The sequence below is a fragment of the Pipistrellus hanaki genome (genome assembly GCF_964339955.1).
Source record: "Pipistrellus hanaki genome assembly, chromosome: 9".
NCBI classification, from domain to species: Eukaryota; Metazoa; Chordata; class Mammalia; order Chiroptera; family Vespertilionidae; genus Pipistrellus; species Pipistrellus hanaki.
The window spans coordinates 62,924,813-62,931,755 of record NC_140511.1 but is presented as its reverse complement, the minus strand read 5'-3'; the positions used below and the strand labels follow the sequence as shown (position 1 = coordinate 62,931,755).

General features: G+C 45.4%; 1 protein-coding gene across 5 annotated transcripts in view; it reads left to right on the top strand.

Annotated features, from left to right (window-relative positions):
• Positions 1–209: 209 nt before the first annotated feature.
• Positions 210–6,943, top strand: part of LOC311628136 (uncharacterized protein) — a 108,970-nt gene continuing 102,236 nt past the window's right edge. The window contains exons 1-2 of one of the 5 annotated variants that reach the window (XM_084895040.1): positions 271–422; positions 3,484–3,623. The gene's annotated coding sequence lies outside the window, so the exon portion shown is untranslated. Of the gene's footprint in view, positions 423–512; positions 631–2,560; positions 2,607–3,483; positions 3,624–5,550; positions 5,575–6,943 lie in introns of those variants that run through there. The other 4 variants (XM_084895039.1, XM_084895042.1, XM_084895044.1 and 1 more) reach the window with 4 other exon arrangements.

Genomic DNA, 6,943 nt, shown 5'->3' with positions numbered 1-6,943 from the left:
AGTCTGATAAAAGCCCCCACACTCAAATCCCTGACCCAAGGAAGCCAACATCCTCAACTAGAGGCTGGGCCTGGAGTTGGGGGACTCAGGCTGCTCACTCAGGTGACTCTGTCTAAAGAGTTGCACTTAGAGCTCTTACAGGCACCAAATTCCTTGCAGGAAGGCCCAACTGTCCTCCTAGATCTGCCTTCAGGCCACAGCGGGGGGTGGTAGTGTCAGGCCAAAGGTCCCAGGCAGAGAAGCCCACATGGACTCGAGCTGCGCAGCCTCCCATCTCCAAAAGCTCGGAGTTTCGGGGCGCCTGGCGGCCCCGACGGGCGCGAAGGGCGCTCCGTGGCCAAGGTCACCACGTCACTCGCGATCTGACCCGCTGCTTCCGCCCCGGTTCCCGGAGACGCGAGCGACACGGGCCGCCGCTGAGGGTAAGCGCTGCGCGATCCGGGGGCGATCCGGCACCGGCACCGGCGCCGGAGCGCAGGCCGTTCCCGGGATTCGGGGGCTCCTGGCGGCGCCTCTGCGCGCCCGGGGCGCTGGCCGGAGCCCGGGTTCATGTTCAGATCAGCGGCGGCTTTGCGGCTTCCCTTCCGCTTCTGCTCTCCGCCCCGGAGAGCTGTGGTTCCGGGCCTTCAGGTGCGCGCGGACCACGCTCCCCAGTGGCGGGGGCGGGAATGCACGGGTCCTCCGCCGCCCCAGGCCCCCCGCCTCACCTTCTGCCCTTGGCCGCTTTGCACAGCCAGGCCCCTGCCTGCCCTGACCGTCCACTCCCGGCTGCCGGCCCGGACGAGCTGCCAGCTTCCCCTTGGCTCTGCTCACCAACCCCCTTTGGAAAACACACCACCGGAAGGGGGAGCTTTGGGCCCCGCGAAGGCTTTTCTGTCCCAAAAGGGCCAGCCTCCCGCGCACCTGGTTTTAATTAGAGCCCAGGGAGAAGGATGGCCCGGGGCCTGAAGGATCCCCAAGAAATCCTGTCCACGGAGAGAAGGGAGAGTGCACGTGGATTGTACGTGAGCGCCTGCACTCACTGCACGAGGGTTTGCAGAGACCTCATGCACTTTTCAACTTTCACTGTAGCTGGGAGAGGATGTAGGTGGCCTAGATGTTAGAAACGGGAGACAAACAGCAGTGCAAAACACATTAGCATGGAGGACAAGGCGTTTGCACAGTTACTTACAATGTATTCTTTTCTTCCCGCTTTTCATAACAACAACAAGAAAAAAAAAGGAATATTGGAAAACAAACCCTGCTTGGCTTTATACTCCCACCATGTTAATCCACGGGCACACATTCTTTTTTTTTAATTTACAAAATTGCAATTTTAGGCACACGGCATTCTTATTTCAAATCCCGGAACAAGGGAGGTAAATTACATCCCAACAGAACGGAAGTCTTCATTAATTCTGAGGGGGAAAATGCGCTCCCAATTCACGAGCTGAAAGCTAAAGATTGTATCACGCTTTCAACCTCCATATTATGAAAGTTTAAAGGATAAAGGACATGAAAGGCTTTTGAAAAAGTCCCTTGTGAGACATAAAACTATATATTCTCACACATTCTTTTTTTCTTCTTCATTTAAAGCCAAGGACAAATTTCTTTTCAACATAGCACTTTTATCTTTCTACTTTTAAGAAAATAACTTGCTCTACTTTGTACTAGAATTTTGAGGACACTAATTTTCATCAGACATTTATTAAAACCCTAATCAGCACTTAGTCAGAGGCTGAGGGTCTTGCACTTCTGTTCCTTCGGCCTGGAATTCTTTCCTCTTGTCTTTGCTTTGCAAGACCCTTCTTATTCAGATCTCTGCTCAAATGTCCATTTATCTGCCCACCCCCTGGCAACAACATTTTATTTTCTTCCAAGCACTAACCTCACTCTGAAATTATTAACTTGATTATTGCCGGCTCTCCCACCTCAATGACAGAAGGGACCTTGCTGTTTTGGTTGCTATTATAACCTAGAACCATACCCCCCACTCCCCATGTCTACTAGGACTGACTTTTAGTAAATACTTAAAAACACACACACACACAAACAAAAAAAACAAGTTTGCAGTACAGAGTTGTAGCCTTGGGAGCTCTTGCTAAGCGAAATGACCCTTGAGGAAATACGTTTAGTGTCCTGTTCCCCCACCACTTGCCTTTTCAGAAGGGTGATTAGATGCAGCCTCTGTCTCTTCTTAGGGCCCCACCCACAGTGACCCAGGCCAGCCCCAGGAAGTAGACCCTGGAGGCAGCTGGGGCCTCTGGCATTTTTTTTTTTTTTTTAAATCTGGATTTTTGGACTAGAGACTGACTGGGATTCTCCCCCAGAGGCCCGGGACTGCTGGCTGTGCAAACCCCCTGACCCTTTAGCACTTCCCAGTGCTTGGCTGCACGCATGAGGTTCCAAGGTTCCTGGTGGGAGCTGCTCGTGAAAGATGCTCTGTTATTGTTGGACTCCAGGCACAGGGAATAATTAGGGGAGTGACATGAGCTAAAGGCAAGGCCTTTCCTTGTGGGCTGGGGCATGCAAGGCTGCAACTGGCCTGCTCTCTGGCAAAGGCCATGGATTCCTGCAGATTCCTACGATTCCTACGTGGTTCACTTCACTTCTCTGAGGAAGTCGTGGTGAGGAAGAGGCTGGGAGTGGGGGCAGAAAAGTTTGGAATTTCCCGTGGTTCCTTGGGGATTGATTGTTGTTGAGAATTACCCTGGGCAATGCCAGGTGGAGTGTCTGGGCCTGCTCGTCCTTTCCTCAAGGCCGCACAGGGCTCTAGGGTGTTCTGGGCGGCCCTGGCCAGGGCCTGCGTGTGGAATGGGTGGAGTTGGAACAGCAGTGAAAAGAACCCAGTGTTCTGGGAGCCGTCAGTTGCCAACAAGGAAGAAGCTTGTCCTGAGGTTCTGCAGTGCCCGGCATGGTGCCTGACACGCAGTGGGTGTTTAATAAATGTTCATTCAGATTTGAAGCTTGTGAGTGTCCTTCAAACTATTTCAAGCCTGGATACATCCGCGAACATAGGCTCTGCATGGGTTCAAGTCCTGGTGGCTCCGCTTACAAATTGTGTGTGAGCATGCTATTATACCTCCCTGTGCCTCACGCTACTCATATGTAAGAGGCGGGTAATAATGTTATCGCTTCATGGGGTGGTCATGAATTAGATGTAGTAAATATTGGAAAGCATTTGGAACAGAGCTTGGCATAGGAAGCCTCATGCCCAGCACACTGGGTTCTGGAACCCGGGTCAGTTTGCATTTGCCCCTTTCTTCAAGCTCCTGTTCCAGGTCCTGTTTTGTCATGCCTCCTATTTATAGCATATGAAAAGTGCAATACCAGCTTTGAAAAGATGAGTGTGAATTTTCTACTCATGTCGGAAGGGTTGGGAATTATGAAATTTTTAAGAAATACTTACACTTTCTCCTGTAGGCCTGGAGGAGGGGGAAGCCCTGTTTCTATCATTGTTGCTCTTGCTACTGCTCTTGTTTCGGTGTGTTTCCTTCCTAACAGCGTCCTTGGGTTTTAAAACACCAGGTGTGTTTTTTAACACTGTATCATCCACATCTCTGGGTTCGCTGCAAGCTGTCCAAGTGACATTTAGGACATGACTCCAGTTCATTCAAAGGCTCCCTGACCAGAAAGTCAACCCTGTGAGTTTAAAAATTTTTATACATAATATAAAATTTACCATTCTGACCATTTGTACATATATATTTCAGTGGCATTAAGTAAATTCACGTTGTTTTTCAACCATCACCAGCATTCATCCCCAGAATTTTTTCTTCTTAAACTGAAAAGTCTATATCCATTAAACAGTAATTCCCCACTCTCCCAGCCCCCAGCAGCCACCATTCTACTTTGTGTCTGTGAGTTTGACTACTTTAGGGACCCTGTAATAAGTGCAATCATACAGTTATGTGTCCTTTTACATCTGGCTTATTTCACTCAGCCTAATCTTCAAGGTTCATCCATGTTATAGCATGTGTTAGAATGTCCTTCCTTTTTAAGGCTGAATAATACTCCATTATATGTTCATACCATGTGTGTTTCTCCTTTTGTCTGGCTATACCAGTAGACATTTGAGTTGTTTCCACATCCCTGTATTCTTGATTAAATTCTGTAAATACTGCTAGTATGGGACTTCATTCTGTACAAGTTGGAGATGCCTTTTGGGTTTGATTTAATTACATATCCTATATAATAAAAGCCTAATATGCAAATAGACCAAACGGCAGAACAACAGGTCACTATGATGTGCACTGATCACTAGGGGGCAGATGCTCAACAACCCAGGAGTGTTGCTCCCACAGCGGGGAGCCGGGCTGGCAAGTGCAGTGGCATGGCAGGAGCCTCTCCCGCTTCCGTGGCAACACTAAGGATGTCCGACTGCCTGCTTACAGGGAGCAGGCCTAGCCATTAGTTGGATATCCCCTGAGGGCTCCTGGACTGTGAGAGAGTACAGGAGGGGCTGAGGGAATTTCATGCACCGGGCCTCTGGTGTGCTGATAATAGAAAACTGCAAGCTATCTCACTAAATTAAGATGGGAAATTGGGCTCATCAAATTTTAGAGAAAATAATGACTTTAAATACCAATTTCAGGTGGGCTTGGATAGCAGCGGTTCTGTACTTGTTGGGGGGAGAAGGGGGATGGAGTAGGTCCCAGGAACTAACTAGTGATTCCTAGGAGAAGAAAATCCCTTTTAGTTTGGGAAGGGAGCAGGACTTACTCAGTTAGCAGTACAGTGATGGGTCAACCCCCAGTGCTTTCCTAGACCTTTGCAATGCTTCAAGCACTTGGAAAGAGGGTGGAAAGGTCAATAGATTGTATGGAAATCCAGACGCAGACACCATGCAAAGTGCTGCTTAGTTGGCTGATGTGGGTTCTTAGCTTTTAGTTGGAAAGATTAGAATGGGGTAACCTGGGAACCATTACAGTTCTGAGCTCAGCCCAGTTTCCCACACTATCCTTTTATCCTTCCCAGAGGACTTTGCTTGGGGGAAAACAAAATAATTTTGATTGAGCTATTTGGTTGGAATAATTTCAAAGCTAATTTAATGAGGCTGTTTTCCCATTGCTAGCCTCACAGGAAACCAGCTTTTTCATTTGAATCTACTGGTTCCGAAATTATCCATCCAAGTACCATACATTAAATTCACGAGGGTGCCATAGGATATTTTAATATTTTGAGGGAAACACAACTATATTGGACATCTCTGAGATACCCAAGAACTACTAGCTCTAGGTGTGACGTGTTCATGGTTTCAACATTAGATTGTGCTACATTCCTTTCGTGTCATTGGGGTTTTGGTGGTAGCTTTGATGATGATTAGTGTGGAGCAGGAAGTGAGGGAGCAGTTTATAATCTGATTCCAAAGTTTAAGACGTTGTATAATGCCCAATACATAGTCCAATAGTAAGTAATTGTGATTATTTAAGTAAAAGATATATATAGTTTTTCAATTTATGTATATATATTTTTTCCAAATAGTTGCTAAATTGTTAGGACACAATACTTTCACTACTTGTCAAATGGAACAATTAGAAGTTGGATTTCACTACTTGTCAAATGGAACAATTAGAAGTTGCTTTCATCCTAAAGGTACTATAAAAAATTACCGAGACACTAAGGGCACCATGTACCAAGAAGGTTTGGGAATATTTTTTTAAAATCTATCAGAAAATTTCCAGAGTTGTGTATTTACATTTAAATACATCTGAAACTGAGTTGATATTACAAGAGAAATAAAATAGACACTTTGCTTTGAGGTTTGCTAAAGTAAATTGCTTTATTTGTTTTTTTATCATAAAATTAATGCATATGGGTTAAAAATCGAGAAAGGTGCAAAATAGAAAATAAAAGCCTCCATATTTCCCCTATCTCTACCCCTCACCCACTGGAGATAATAGCTGCTTACTTTTGGTGGTTACTCTTCCATACTTTTTGGTTTATATTTAAGAATACTAGAGATTTTATAGAAATTGATCATATAAATTTTATTGTTTATTGCTTTTTAAAATCCACTAGATTAAGCCATCTTTCCATGTCAACATGAATATATATCTAACCATACATACTGCATACTTACTTCAAACAGATTTAGAAATACACTTTCAAGGGAGAAAAACCTCTGAATTCTAGAACCTTTATAATAAACTGTAGATGATTCCATTGTTAGAGTAGCTCAATGGTGCCTCCTTGTGGCTTGATGTGATATTTAACATTTTTCTTCAAATACTTGTGTGTAAAGCCTTGTATTCTGACAATGAGGACACAAAGATGAATTAAATAAGGGTAAAGGGGAAGAGATCAACCAAAGGACTTGTGTGCATGCATGTGGGCATGGCCAGTGGCCATGGACAACGGGGGGAGTGGGGGTGAGGGCATATGTAGGCAGGGGTTTGGGATGAGATTGGGGGGATGAGGACAATTATGTGAGACCATAATCAATAAAAACAAAACAAAACACATATATAAGATTAGGAGCTCACAGTCTGTAAGAGAAGATTCAGTGTATAATTAAGTAACTATTAAAGCAAATAAGTCATTAGGGGACATAAGAGAGCTACAGCTAAAATCTCATTGGATGAAGAGGTTGGTCCACCTGGGAAGATTGAAGACTTCATAGCTTAGCAGTGTGAGACGTGAGAGACTCAAGGTGGAGGGGCCAGTTAAGAGGTTCCTGCAATAATCCAGGCAAGATGTAGTGGAAGGCTGCTCGGAAAAGGTGTATCAGGAAATGGAGAGGAGGGACTGAATCTGGTTAGGAAGCCATTATGACAGGATCTCTTTCTTAAGTTTCATATTTTTGTTGTCTTGTAAAGCCACAGTAACATTTGATGAACTTAGAATGAAAGTCTTCATACCCAGTGGGCTTATTCTACAAGAACTAGATTGACTCACCAGCCAGTGTTCACATGCTGATTTTACCCTTCTCCTCCAATAAACTAGAGGGACAACAACTAGATCA